General features: G+C 38.6%; 1 long non-coding RNA gene across 1 annotated transcript; it reads right to left on the reverse strand.

Annotated features, from left to right (window-relative positions):
• Window positions 1-1,784: 1,784 nt before the first annotated feature.
• LOC139071470 (uncharacterized) lies at window positions 1,785-5,225 on the reverse strand. Its single transcript, XR_011521352.1, has 3 exons — window positions 4,889-5,225; window positions 3,200-3,359; window positions 1,785-2,069 (listed from the first exon to the last, which is right to left on the reverse strand). It is a non-coding gene; the product is annotated as an uncharacterized lncRNA (long non-coding RNA).
• Between the last annotated feature and the right edge of the window lie 10,708 nt (window positions 5,226-15,933).

Here is a 15,933-nt window from a genome sequence, read left to right on the forward strand (position 1 = left end):
TGGGCATGCTTCTGTTCCTCCAACAGCTGGAGTTTATATATTTTGAACAAATTTACAGATGCATGGAGGAATGTGTTGTCATTCTGAGCCCTTCTGTGCTCCAAAATCAAACAGAATGTGTGCAACATTTAGGGACTTTTAAATACGACAAAATATGAGACAAGACGGGCGAAAAAGCACAAGGAGCATCTGTTTAGAGACCATGTTCTGTTTACGCTGTAAATGAAAGTATATGATTTAAACTTTAGAAAAAAACTTACCTGGTACAAACACGTTTTCCATCATGGCTGTAATTTAAAACAGCGGCTCTTTTCAACAAACAAGAATTTAACATGGGAGCACGGAAGTAATTTTCTGCATGGTTTGAGACAGAAGAAAATCACTGAGTGGAAGTGTTGAGTTGCTCTGGAGGACTGCGTCGAAACTGCAGCTCAACATCCACCATCCGCCTCGTGTCTACAGCTCTCACCCTGCAACAGCTGCTCCAGCTTTACCCTTACGAAAAAGAAGTATACTTTAAGTATATAATTTCAAGTATACTTAAGTGTACAGAAGTTTATTTGCATACTTGTTCTTAAAGTTTACTTAGAAGTATACTCCTTGGGACTAAATTGGGCCACTAAAAGTATACTTGAAGTATACTGCAAGTATACTTCAAAGTAATAATTTAAGTTTATTTGTAGTGTACTTCTGATATAATTGAGTATACTTTTCTCTTTGAAAGTATACTTAAAGTAACCTCACAAGTGTACTTGAGAGTGTACTTCAGATATAATTGAGTATACTTTTCTCCTTGAAAGTATACTTATAAGTTTACTTGTAGTGTACTTCTGATATAATTGAGTATACTTTTCTCCTTGGAAGTGTACTTAAAAGTAACAATATAAGTTTACTTGTAGTGTACTCCTGATATAGTTGAGTATACTTTTCTCTTTGAAAGTATACTTAAAGTAACCTCACAAGTGTACTTGGAGTGTACTTCAGATATAATTGAGTATACTTTTCTCCTTGAAAGTATACTTATAAGTTTACTTGTAGTGTACTTCTGATATAATTGAGTATACTTTTCTCTTTGAAAGTATACTTAAAGTAACCTCACAAGTGTACTTGGAGTGTACTTCAGATATAATTGAGTATACTTTTCTCCTTGAAAGTATACTTATAAGTTTACTTGTAGTGTACTTCTGATATAATTGAGTATACTTTTCTCCTTGGAAGTATACTTATAAGTTTACTTGTAGTGTACTTCTGATATAATCGAGTATACTTTTCTCCTTGGAAGTATACTTAAAAGTAACAATATAAGTTTACTTGTAGTGTACTCCTGATATAGTTGAGTATACTTTTCTCATTGAAAGTATACTTAAAAGTAACAGTATAAGTTTTCTTCTAATAAAATTGAGTAAACTTTTGCGCTTGAAAGTATACTTAAAAATAAACTTTAAGTAACATTATAAGTTTACTTGTAGTGTACTTCTGAAATAATTGAGTATACTTTTCTCTTTGAATGTATACTTAAAATTATACTTAAAGTAATAATATATGTTTACTTGTAGTGTACTTCTTATATAATTGAGTATACTTATAGTTTTGAAAGTACACTTTACAGTAAACTTGACGTAATATTCTTTTAGTACATTTAAGTATCTCTATTTTTTCTATAAACACATACTGCAAGTAACATTTAACATCTGCTATTTGCTTACTACCAATACGTTTAATTTCCACTATTTACTGATACTTCGTCTTTATGCAGAGAAAAAAAATTAAATAAAATAGCTAAGTCATGTTGTTTAAATTTATTAAACAGAGAGAATTAGAACAGAACAAAAACAGACCTGTTTACCAGGATTAATCAAAGATGAGAACGCAAACTGTTCTGAACATGACGCGTTAATTCTGTCCATTTTGAAAGACTTTTTAAAAATGCCTTTAAAAAATCAGTCCATTTTATGGATCCACTTGCTTGGTTGTTGATGCCGTTTTGAAGTTTTCATTGTTGCATTTCTTTCGTGTTATTTTTCTTACATCTTGAACGCGCAGAGATGGAAACTTCAACTGAGCACGCCCTGTGAACACACAAAGCAAAAAATGAACACTTGAACTGTTAGGTGAACACCACAAAATCTTTAAAGTTCGTACACTGTAAACCCGAATAAGTAGGCAGAACTCAAAAAATGTAAGGCAATCAGTTGCCTCATATTTTCTGAGTTTATAAACTCAGATATTTGAGTATATCAGACCATAAATAAACTTAAATATTTGGAGTTTATATTAAATATATTTTCAAATTATGATCAAATTAAAGTTACCGATTAAGCCAACTCAAACAGAAAATAAAACAAAATTTGAAAGAAACAATTACAAACTCACACTTTTGAAAACTGGACAACAGCAGTGTGTAGACTTTCTTTGAGTAGGTGGTTTAAAGCAACATCAGAATGCACATCGATTCAACATTAACAAAATATGAATTACACTAACCACTATCAAGTAAGACAGTGAGTACTTTATGCCATTTGGCATAAAACCAGTTGAGTATTGAATCGGATTAGCCTATTAGCATTAGATGCTAATGGGCTAATCCGATTCAATTATTCACGCTAAACTAAAGCCACAAATGAGAGTTGCCAGACTCAGAACGGCTGGACGAACAGAGAAAAGGTAAAACTCAACTGTTCCTCCCACTGTCTTTATGGGTGATCCCGAGAGGAAAGTTGACCATTGAGCAGGGTTGATGGTTTATCCCTTGAGGTCCACGTGACGGGGTGAGGAGTGAGCACCACCTCACCCCTGCCACGTGGACCCAAAGGATGAACCATCAACCCTGCTCAATGGTCAACTTTCCTCGCGGGGTCCTACCCATTAGGACAGTGGGAGGGTTAACTCAAGGAGGAGTGGAAAATGAACATATTTGCCCAAATGGTGGTGTGTTACTTTAACATCAACAATTAAAGAGCAGACAAATAGTAAATTACATTGTGGATGTGGACAATGCTCTAACAGAGTGAGCCATCTGAATCCACCACTCTTTCAGATTTTGAGTTACACATGTAACATCAGGTCATTTTTGACTCTGCAGCGTGGGTGACAGTTTAGACTCATCAAGACCAAGTAAGATTTTCTGCGTGAACTCAAATGTGTTGGTCAGTCCCTTTGGATAATCTAGATGTAAGGCATAGATGAGGCCGGACATTACCAGGAAGGCATCAGGAAGGCTGGAGAGGTTGACAATCACATCACCCTCTAGGATAACAGATTCTCACTGGGTCGTACGTAACTGGACTCTCGGCATCATCTGTGATGGTTGTCAGGAGGACAACTGCTGCATCCCGGAGGTCCGGCTCATTGGTATCATCCTTACAAAAATGAAAGGGAGATCATACACTAATCACATTTGAACTGAAACTCTGACTGTGGCCATTTTTATTTCAGTAGATTGTCATGTAAATAACAATAAATGCAGTCTGATAGACTCCTGTTTAGGGCTGGGCAACATGTCAAAGATTTATCGTTATCCAAGTTCTTGTCTCTCATCCAGATAATTTTTCCCATGTCAATAAATCTGATAATAAAAAAATGAAAAGATGTGTAAGTTGGCCACATTTATGTCCCTTTAAGAAGCTGTAGCATCTTGAGTCATGTACAATTTTAGTCATTGTAATACATGAGACAGCCCCATCTAGTGGACAAATATTGTTGCTACGCATTCCTGTAGTTATTGCCTACTTATCGTTATCGAGGTGAGATCTTCAATATATGGTGATATTGATTTTAGGCCATATCGCCCAGCCCTACTCCTGTTCATTCTGTTGCTTTGTGCTCTCATTTACGAATAAAGTGAGATGGCTTCAGTGTGTGCCAGTGTTATGCTAATGAAAGCTACTTGAATTCTTTGCAGTGATTGTTGATTTTTCTCAGTGCCTTAAAGCCTGCCACACACGAGTGCCATCTGCCGAGCAAACAGCCTCGAATGACCGCTTGCTCAGCAGATACCTCGCCATGTGCGCCTGATTTTCACAAGAGTTTTCTGCCTCACGAGACGCTGAGGTGAATATCTGACCAGTTAAGATACTTTCCGCCTCACAGGGGTAAAAACTCGCCGTGTGCGCATTACCGAGCTGCTGGTTGAGCTGAAATATTCTAGTGGACAACCAAAGCACGTTCTCCGCTCACATGACCCCAAGACGGCAGCCCCGTCTGCATGTCAGAAAAGAAACAACACAGAGACAGAGCTGGAAACGGAGGAAATGCCTATCCTTTTTTGTTGATGAAACGTCGCCGCCACCGGCATTTCAAGGTTAGGAAAATATGGTTACAGTAGCTGGAAAGATGGACCAGGCAAGGAGTTTATGCCAATTTACTCCAAGAGATGCACCTGGAAGACCCAGAATCCTTCCGAAAGGGTAATGGAAACAGTGGGCCCATCGATCCACAAGGTACCATTTTGTTTATTTTTCAGACATGCAGACAAGGTAAGGGGCTGCATCTGAATACATCTTGGGGTCATGTGAGCGGAGAAAGTGCTTTGATTGGCCACTAGAATATTTCAGCTCAGCCAGCAGCTCAGTAATGCACACACAGCAAATTTTTACCCCTGTGAGGCGCAAAATATCTAACTGGTGAGATATTCACCTCAGCGTCTCGTGAGGCAGAAAACTCAGTGAAAATCAGGCGCACATGGCGAGCAATCTGCTGAGCAAACAGTCCTTCGAGGCCGTTTGCTCAGCTGATTGCACTCGTGTATGGCAGGCTTAAACATCTTGCCAAAGGTTTGTAGTTGAAACAATGGCACATTTTCCAAAATGTTCATGTGCGTTGTCCTTGTGATGTCTTTATGCATAAATAAATAGAATGATTTGTTCAAATTTACAATACTGGGACTTACCACACATGTCCTCAAAAATCCAGAGGTTTCCTCACGTAGATAGACAGGAAGGGCATGGAGAACAGTGGTACGCCTTGTGTGGACATCATGTAATTCCTAAGAAGATTAAGAGTGTAAATACTGTAAAGTTTACTAATCAAACTTAATGCCAAACTGCTCTGACCAATTTTCCAAGACAGTGATATCTGCATCTAAATCCAATGATAAACTGCTGAATTCAAAAGTTAATTTGAAGTGTTTAACATTACATAATACGGAGGGGTATTAGGGCCACTGAAGAAGAAAAAATTCTTAAAATAAATAAAGTCAGAACTCTGACATTTATCTCAGTATTCAATTGTTTCCTTCAGTGGCCCTAATACTGCCTTATTGCCTAAGAGTATTAGAGTCACTGAAGAAAAGGAAAAGAATTGAGAAAAAAAGTCAGATAATTTCCAAATTCTGGGATTAAAGTCAGAATTCTGACTTTTTTCATGAACCTAAAACCAAACAAACAAAAAACTATTTAGGAATTTTTTTTGTTAAAAAAAAATCAAAACAAACGAACAAAAAAAAAAAGCCTGAATTTTAAGATTTAAGTCAGAATTCTGATCCCCCCTCATAATCTTCCCCAATTTCCCTTTTTTTTTGTTTTAGGTACCAGTCAGAACTCTGAGATTAAACTCAGATTTATGACTTATTTTCTCAAATTCTACATTTTTTTTCCATCAGTGGCTCTAATACTCATAGCATAAAGGCATTACCTGTAAATTGTATATTCACCAGTTTTAAAAGACAAATCTGTATTAGGGCTGTCGCGGTAACCGCAAGAAGAAAATATCGCGATATTAAGAAACCCACCGCGCTGCAGGACGTGCCACCGCCATTACCGCACTTGATTAAATCTCGCGACAGCGCATGCTGAGAGGTAAAGTCCGTGCTGATCGAGGAGATAGTACACATGGAAGATGGAGGGAGCGGTGTCAGTGCGTCAGCTGCAGCCCAGCCGGAGACCTTGGAGCAGGCAGTGCTGCCACCAGCGGCAAAGAAAAAAACGCTTGGAGACCTGCTGAAGTCACGGACAAGCACGTCATCTGTAACCGTCCCGAAGAGAGTTAGAGCCGAGCTGGAGCTCACTTGCTACCTGCAGGAGGAACCCATTGACCCTAATGAAAACCCTCTGACATGGTGGCGCAACAAACATGGGAGATTTCTATTGCTCTCCAAAGTCGCACGTAAGTACATGTGTATTTGCGCAACAAGCGCACCATCCGAGAGGGTTTTTAGTGTCGCTGGAAATGTTGTCACCCCTCTCAGATCCTCTCTCAAACCGCATAAGGTTAACATGCTGGTTTTCCTTGCGCATAACAAGGACATGACCGAGTTATGTTATTCTTGTGTGTGAAAGTGAAATGACAGTGCCTAGGACATCTCATTTTGTATACTTTATTTTAAACTACAAAACAAAACAGGCACTTTTTTATTTCTGTTAGATGTTGCAGCCAAATTTGCATTTCAAAGTTAAACCTCCTGAATGTTGTTTTTAAGTTCAGTCAGAAAATGCCGTAACTGCCCTTCGATCTGCATTCAATAAAGTGTTAAAAATGGCCATGTAGTTTTCTAACATGTTTTAAATGTGTAAGCACAATGTTTCAAAGGAAATATTGACATGAGTTTAGTAATCAACAAACAAATTTGCTAAGTACATAAATAAAAACGGGGTGCAATAATATCGCATACCGCAATATTGAGCTGCCCTGACTCACCGCAGGGGGAATTCCTCAACCGCGACAGCCCTAATCTGTATACATATATACATACATACATATATAGTAATGTTATTTAGGATGCGCCATCAAAAATGCAGATTGTGAGAATTACTCACCAGTGGTCTCACTTGTATAAACCTCTTGGGGGTCAACAGCAGCATGCCATCAATCTTGTGTGCAGAGAGTGGGGTTGGATCATTGAAGTCTGACTGCAGATTCATAGACAGGCTTCCCGGTGTGGCTGACAGCTCATAGGAATGCACATCTACACCAGGAAGCATAATCAGTAGAGAAAACATTGTGAATCACAAGGTAGATCTGTGTTAGTCTGCAAAATTTAGGCAGTCCTCCACTATATATGAAGCTAAATCATCTAAATTATATATATATGTGTGTGTGTGTGTGTGTGTGTGTGTGTGTGTGTGTGTGTGTGTGTGTGTGTGTGTGTGTGTGTGTGTGTGTGTGTGTGTGTGTGGAGATTCAAGTGTAATTTGACTTATCCACACAAAGCTAAAAACATAACATTTGAAGAAAAGAATCTGGAGCAACAGCGTACAGTAAGGACAAAATTACAACACAAAAATACTGTGAAATTAATAGAAACAGCGTTCTGCGGTTCAAGATATGTGCAACTGAGCACGTTAATTTGATGATAAAAACATTAACAAAATTTGTATGTCTATGCGTGTATTAAATAAAACTTTTCACAAAAACTGACAAACTCCCGCGAGCTAACTGAACTTACTGTTTTTTTTTTTTTTTGTCCTCAGAACATCACCTTTTAAAAAAACTGTGGAGGGGACAAAAATGGAGGGAAGGAGGGAACATAGCATGAGATACAGCACCGCTTCATCTCTTGCAGTCACAATCCTCTTCTACGGTTAAAAAACCAGGCTGCTTGCAAAGCTATCGCACGGGTGCTACGGGGAAATAGTTTACAACACAGACTGATTTTTTCATCACTGTACAAGAGACCACTGCTCATTTACTTTTAATAAGTGGACGTTTAAGTTTGACTTGGTGGCGCTGAGCTCCCGCTTTTATTTTTTTCTCAGAACGTCACGTTTAAAAAATTACGATGGAGGGGACAAAAATGGAGGGAATAAGTCTCTAGAAGTCTAATAAAAAAGTATCTAAAGTGATGCTAACCTTTAATAATGAGATAGCGCTGCTCATTTAATTTAATAAACGGACTTTAGTCGCACACAAAGTTAATAACACAGCTAACTCATGCAATATTAGCTTGCTACATGGCCAACATTACTCACCATGTCCGTCTTAAAAACATTTACAACATTTAAGCAACTTTTATGGCGGCTACTTACATTTAGCTCAGTGGTGCAGAACCAGTGACTGTCAAGTGCAGATGCAGAACAGAAGCGCGACCTCCGACGGTTAATGCACCTCCGACCCTCGCTCTTCTTCTCTGTCTGCTGAGAAGCTTCCAGAGCTGACTGAGCAAATGCTACAAAATAAAAGCACTTCCTGTGCGTGTAATTTCACAATAATTCGTAATTTCATGCTTAATATGTTATTTAGGACAGACAGACAGAGTAGTTATTTCAAAATAAGGCAAAGTTTCAAGCAAGGATAAACTTAATATGGAGGAAGTGATTATGTTAAACAGAAAGGACATGTCAAAAAGGACTGATTTCAAAATATATAAAGCTTTACAACAGGATTTGATTGTTAAGAATATAGATATTACAGAAAAATGGGAACTGGAAGTGAACATAATGATAACAGATGAGGAATGGGAGGAAACACTTGAAGCAGGCCATTAACTAATAGTCCGTCTTGGAGGGAATTTGAATGGAAGGTGAAGATGCATGCTTTAAAACTCCACTTATCATGTCTAAATAGTAATGTTTCAAATTTATGTTGGAGAAAATGCGGGCTAGTGGGAGACTTTTCACATACATTTTTGGACTGCCCTAAATTCATACCATTCTGGGAAGGTGTTAGGGAGAAATTGAAAGAACCTTGAAGGTGAAATTACAATTTAAGTTAAAATGGTTTGTACTGGGAATGCTGTACCAAAAATCATACACACATAATGGAGACATACGTAATCAGAATTCTGCTTATGACTGCCAAGAAGTGTATTACAGTTTTATGGCTGGACACAGAACCCCCAAGGGTGGCACAGTGGAGAGACAGAGTTAGACAGGTCTACAAAATGGAACAAATTAATGCAAGACTATGACTGGGACTAGGGAAATTTGAAAAAATTTGGGAACCAATAAAACAAATGTTGGAAAGATAGTACTCTCATGTGAAAATTATTATTATTAATTTTTATTTTTTATTTATTTATGTATTTTTGTCTTTTGGGTGAGTTATTTAGCTAGATCAAAGTAAAATGTAGAATGTAGTAGAGAGCAGATAAGATGAATACAGAGAAAGCTTGTCAGAACTATATGTACTGATTGGTGATTTGGTTAAGTTGGATAGATCTTATGGCCACAAGGAAATTCAAACTTTGTTCAGGGAAACACTGCCCTGGAGAAGGGAAGAAGAAACTCAAATGCATCTCCATGTAAATGTTGTTGTTCTAATTCAAAAATAAAAAGTTCCAAATATATATATATATATATATATATATATATATATATATATATATATATGTCCAAAACATACGGCCGCATATATAAGTATATATATATTATATATATATATATATATACTTAGATATTTATTATATTATATAAGTATATATATATATATATTAAGTATACTTATACATTACTTGGTGAAATATACTTCTGATAAAGTCAAGTACAAGTATAGTCTAAATGTAAGTAAACTTTAATGTAAGTATGTATTAAAGTATACTTAGTAGTATTTAAAAAATGTACTCGGATAACTATACTTCTGATAAGTACATTGAAAGTAAACTTGGAAGTATACTGTATTCATTTTTAGTATACTTCAAGTATACTTCAGTGTACTTCTTTTTGGTAAGGGTAGGCGCCTCCAACAACTCCGTAGAAATGAGAGATATTAGTTACACACCACCCCACAAACAGGTTCACACAAAACTACTCATACTCCACACCCACTAGCTGTTTAAAGCAGCTCCTGCATTCAGAAACATTGGAGTGAAAAGCTTTAAGTTAGACTATGTTGGTTATTTTTATTTATTTATTTATGATGTTGGACAAAAATCAAAATGTTTGCGACAGAAATAAGACTAAACATGTGAGTAGCCTTCATTATGTCTACATCATTTGCAGTGTCCCGTGGTAATTGAACAGAAAATGATCTAGAGGATTCTGTTCCCACATTGTTTTTTTTTTACCTGACCTTTGAACTCCATGTCTTAGTTATGTCCTAAAAGAAAATGATCTCTGTGTCTAAATGACAGTAAAATCTAATAGCCTGGTTCAGTTTTCTGTCGGACCTATTTTCTTTAGTTTTCTTTGCTTTTTACATTTTTCTTGAGCCTGACTGGGCTTTTAGGCAATGGTGGTAGGTAGAGCTGGAATCCTCATGAGGATCCAGCTCCTTTTCTAGGGCACATTAAACATACTCCTCACTTAACAATCTCTTATAGTAGATACTAGGGCTGTAACGGTTCACAGGGGAGTGTTGAACCGTTTCGGTTCGGGCCACTTTTATATCGTTTCGGTTCATTTTCCGTTAAATAATTAATTTTTATTTGCGTGATTTAAGAGCAGCAGATAAAAGTTCCTAGGTGAGTTTCTGCACGGACGCTGTGTTGAGTAACGCATGATGGCTGCACGTGCCTGATCTCTGTTTAAAAAATGTGATCTGCAAAATCTGATCAACGGCTTTTAGAGCAGATCAAACCAGCTGGCAGTCGCTGCTACTGTGGAGCCTGTAGAGACGCTGAATGGAGCGTCACCCATCCTTTCCTTCTCTCAAACTGCCCAACACATTATCACACCGTGAGCGTCGCAAAATGGCGCGGTGTGACCAAGCGTTTGTTTCTGTTGCGCAGGGGCATCCTATGCATCGGAAACAAACGCTTGGTCATCACTGTTCGACGCTTAGGGTGTGAGAATGTGTTGCACTGCCGGTGTTAGGTTGATATGTGTTTCCCCCTCGAGATCTGTTTCTTTTGCACCCAGCTGCGAATTTGAACCATCAACTTGCAAAAATGTGTGTCCTAACCCTTACCCCAACCCTTACCCTAACCATAACCCTGAAACAAAGATAAAAATTGTGCTAAACAAAATATTTTCAAAAATTATATTTATGCAAAACATAAATTGTTGGTGCCAGGGTGGTTATGGTTAGGGTAAGGGTTATTTCTTGTGATTGGGTCGTTTCCACTTGCAGCTGGGTGCAAAAGAAACAGATCTCGAGGTGGGAACACATATCGACGTAACACAGGCACGCAGTGGCAAAAATGTAAACAAACATGTCTGCTGAATTGTCCCGATGACAATTGATGTAAAGTTTGCATCCAACAACGAAAAATATGGCGCGGAGGAAGCTCATTATTTAATATGAGTTTTAACCCTCCCACTGTCTTTATGGGTGACCCTGCAAGGAAAGTTGACCATTGAGCAGGATTGATGGTTTATCCCTCGGGGTCCACGTGGCAGGGGTGAGGTGGTGCTCACTCCTCGCCCCTGCCACGTGGACCCAAGGGATAAACCATCACCCCTGCTCAATGGTCAACTTTCCTTGCGGGGTCACACCCATTAGGACAGTGGGAGGGTTAAAGAAGAAACTCTGGGTGGTGTGAGGTGAGCTTTTAGGCTCGCTGCAGAAATAAAAACACGGAGCATCAACTGTCAAACACACTTGTCTGTATGAACATGACACTCATAGCTGCATGGTGGCGCAGTGGTTAGCACTGTTGCCTCGCAGCAATAAGGTTGCAGGTTAGAAACTCGGCTGCGGCCTTTCTGCGTGGAGTTGCGTGTTCTCCCCATGCATGCGTGGGTTTCCTCCGGGTACTCCGGTTTCCCCCACAGATCACAACATGCCCTATAGGTAATAAATTGTAAGTCGCTTTGGATAAAAGCGTCTGCCAAATGAATAAACATAAACATAATAAAACAAATAAAGTGTGAAATAATTAAATACATCATGCTAGATCAGCCTGTGATGACACCTGGTTCTGCTCACTATAGGAGCCGCTTCAGATATTATTTAATAAATAAACATAATAATAATATACCGAAAATTAATCAAAGCAAACTCTTTAAATAACTGAATTGAACCGAATACAATTTTAGCGTACCATTACACCCCTAGTAGATACAGTTTAATTATGACCTTGCCTGTATTTCCTTAAAGGTGTGGTTCACTGAAAAAAGTTTGTATTATTTGTGATTATGTTTTGCAAATGTGTCTTTGTCCACCTTCTTACCGATTATGTCAGCAGGCTGAACACTTGTTGATTTAAGTACCTCAATCTCTAAGGAACAATGGAGCAACAATTTACTGACTCACGCAGAGTCATGATTGCTTTAGAGATAAGAAGAACAAGTCGTTGGACCCCACTGTGTCTGCGGTAGGGGTGGGTGTAATTAATCGATGTGGCGATGCATTTAAAAGCTTAACATGTTGTTTCGGCATCGATTAATGAATGTCGATGCTTAAAAAAAACATAACATCAAAGTTTTGTTGCGAAGCCGGTACTAAAAAAATAAAAACACGTAACCGGAGCCTTAACGTGGGCGCCGCCCGGACTGTTTACTGCCACTGAGGTAGTGCCACTCACAGTGGCACTACCTCTTTGACCTCTTTCTCCATCCTGGAGACTGTCTCCAAACTACAGAAGAGAAGGCAAGGAGCATTACAAAAGCAATAGCTACTTTTATCGCGACGGATCTACGCCAGTATTCAGTAGTAAACAACAGAGGGTTTCGGTTAGTGGTGCGCACCATGGAGCCGCGCTGTAAACTTCCTCACCGAAAACACTTTACAGAAAAAGAAGTCCCCCACCTCTACGAGGAAACCAAAGCAAGCATTCTGGAGTCCATGAAGAAGGCAACCGGGATAGTGCTCACATGCGATGCATGGACATCGGTTGCCACCAAATCCTTCGTTACTGTAACGGCGCTTTTTGTTCTCGCGTCGGACAAGAATGGGTGGAAGTTGGTGAGTCACGTTCTTCAAACTCGAGAGATGAGTGAGAGTCAAAGTAGCACAATGTTGACATTTGCCCATCTCACACAACAGGAGGATGTAGGGGGACAAGAGGGAGGGGAGGGAGAATGGGAGGACAGTTAAGTTTAAGATGAGTATGAGTGTCACTCTGCTCTATTTTGTTGTGTTTGCCTCACTGTACTGAAGCTCCAGGCTGAATATATGTTTAGTTGAATTAGGCACTTTTGTTCTGAAAAAATGCAACATATTACCTTCAAATATAGCAGGTTTTTTCTGTTGCCTATATTCCAGACTGAATAAGCTGAATGTATTTATTTGATCTGTATGGCAGCTTTTTTGTAATGTTATCATATGCCAGACTCATTAAATTTCCATTAAATAAATTTGATGGAAGTAAAAATCTTGTTTCCTTGAATTAATTACCTCATTAAATCCAGGGCTTGCCTGTTTCAGTGTTTCCCAACAATGGAGGGGACACTAGTGTAGGTAAAGCTTTCACTGATTGAAGTTAAGTTGGTCAAAGTGCAAATATTTACACGTCACACAGTCATAAAATAAAGAATTTGTCTTTGAAAAATAGTTAAATGTAAAAAAAATGTATTTACATAAAGAGAGTAAGTTTAAAGAAACTGAATTAATTGATAGGGTATTTATTTACAAATGTAGATAAAGAAGAAGACAATCTTGTATGAAAAAAGCATTAAAAATGTCAATGATTGAAGAATCGTGGCACCAGTAATCGAATCGAACCAAAAATCATTATAATCGAAGCATCAAAGCTCCCATAGTCGAAATCGAATGGAATCGTGAAGTACCCTTTTTGGAACACCCCTAGTCTGCAGACAGCAGTCAGACACCCACTGACTTATGAAAGTGTTGCATGCCATGACAGGTGATGTAGATGGAAACCTCATGAGACCAGCTAAGAAGAGAAACGTTATTCAAATAAAACAAACAGATGGAGGCGCAGGTAGTCGATAAGAACATTAAGTTCAGCTCTGTTTTAGTGGTGCTTTAAGGCCCACAGAAGACATGAAAACAAGGATCAGTCAAGGAACCCGAAGCACCTCTGGTAGTTAAGAACCAAGTGTGTGGAGAGCAGAAGGTAAACCCTAAATAATCAAGGAACAAAATGAAGAATGAGACGTCACACAGAGCACATAAAAACTGGGCTCCAAATCACTTCTTTACAAAAAGTCCTTCCTCCATTTCCATTTATCTACAGACGAGCTACTAGAGTACACAGATATGAGCACGAAATCTAAATATCTAAAGCAGATTCAAAATCCGTAGATTATAAAAATGAAGGGTTTTTGCTTTCAGCCTGATCGTATTCTCTAAACCAAATCCTCATATTACTGCTTTAATTTGAGTTTAATTAGTATCATTAATCAAGTAGGAGCATGAATAAAACACATTCAAAGTGATGGATTCTTATCTGAATGTATTTATAAACAAACTTCATGCCTTTAGTTGTTCCCAACAAATAATGTTTTTTTTTATTTATCATCCCAACAAGCAGTTGTTTACTTGCTGGATAAAAGATCTATTGGGCACCTGTTCATTTAATTTTGTGCAGATTGATCTCAACACTTGGGACGTGGTTTTTAGTAGACTTCATCTCCTCTGTTAAGCAGCATTTAGAGCAAAAATTAGTACTTTTGAATAAAGAACAAGTTCACTGAGAAACCATGTTTTACTTTAACCCTTTAAGACCGGCGGGAGTGCTGGCGCTCCCATTTGCATATCTGTTCAAATGCTTGTAGAACTGAAACTATATGAGATAGAACAACCATTTTTTTGCATATTAAACCCAAGGAGTTACACTTAAATCTCACACACGGAACCTTTCCCAGAGCGCTGCGTATTTCCGCTAATGAGTTTGCAAAAAACAACCAAAATGCGCAGATAAGAAAAGCGTTTTCATTCAGACACAGACGCTGTGTCGTTATCATCTGCAGCTACCAGGGCTTCACACGCTAGAATGGACATCATCACCTTTTCAACGTGAACTGTCACATGATTATCACTCACCCAATCACCTGCTTTGAAGTAACTTTTCCGCGAATTGTAGTTCTTTGTAGTCCCAGTCTTTTGGCTTTTTCTTGTGCTTTTTCGCAGTAATACGTTCAGACAAACAATAATAATAAGTAATAATCTAGAGCTTATGATTTCTGCGAATCAGAATTTGACATGTTTGTCGGCGTTACCAAACATCCCTCAGGAAACCACATCTTCCAGATACAAGCTGTTCTTTTTCTGTGGATAAAGAATCTTTAAACTTTATGTGAGGTGACTTTAACCTTAATTTGCATCTAGTGAACATTGTGTATGAGTGTAGATAACGATTAACTTGTTAAATCAAACAGTCCCGTATTTTCCGGACTATAAGTCACACTTTTTTTCACAGTCTGGCTGGTCCAGCGACTTATATACCAAAGTGACTTATATACCAAATTATGTATACCGCGCTGCTGTGAGCCAGCTCCAGCCCAGGAACGAGCTCCCCTGTCCCGCTGGGAGGGGTTCAAACACCGCCATCACCTGCTGCAGCCTGTGACGGGGTGCTGGGGGCCGGCTCCGGCCCAGAAATAAGCTCTCCCCACCAGCTGGGAGGGTTTGAAACACCACCATCCTCTGCTGGAGACCGTGGCGCGCTGCTGCACATACCGCTGATGCAACAACTGGTTGTTTATTCTGCTATTGTTACCGGTACTTGTCTTGCAATGTAAAATGCTTGGTCTCAGATTTTGTAAGAAAAATGATGAAATTTCCCCCCAAAATGCGACTTATATATGTTTTTTTCTTCTTCATTATACATTTTATGGCTGGTGCGACTCATACTCCGGAGCGACTTATACTCCTGAAAATACGGTACTGATCATAAGACATAAATGGATCATTGTAAGACAATTTTCATTTCAACTTCACTGAATTAGGCACAGATTATTCAAACATTTGATATAACATCTGGTTCATTCAACCATATGATTACTTAACTTATCAAATCAAATCAAAGATACTTTGTTAATCCCAGAGGGGAATTAGAGTTTCAGTACACACAACTCAGAGATCAGACATACATGGGCAAGACACATGACAAGAATTGGTGACTGTGGTCATTCGCAACCCTGAGTCGCGCTACCTTAATAGAAATAAGAGGTTTACATGAGGATTGGTTCAGGTGGAGGGAAAAAAAGGCACTTC

The sequence above is a fragment of the Nothobranchius furzeri genome, chromosome 8, assembly GCF_043380555.1.
Source record: "Nothobranchius furzeri strain GRZ-AD chromosome 8, NfurGRZ-RIMD1, whole genome shotgun sequence".
NCBI classification, from domain to species: Eukaryota; Metazoa; Chordata; class Actinopteri; order Cyprinodontiformes; family Nothobranchiidae; genus Nothobranchius; species Nothobranchius furzeri.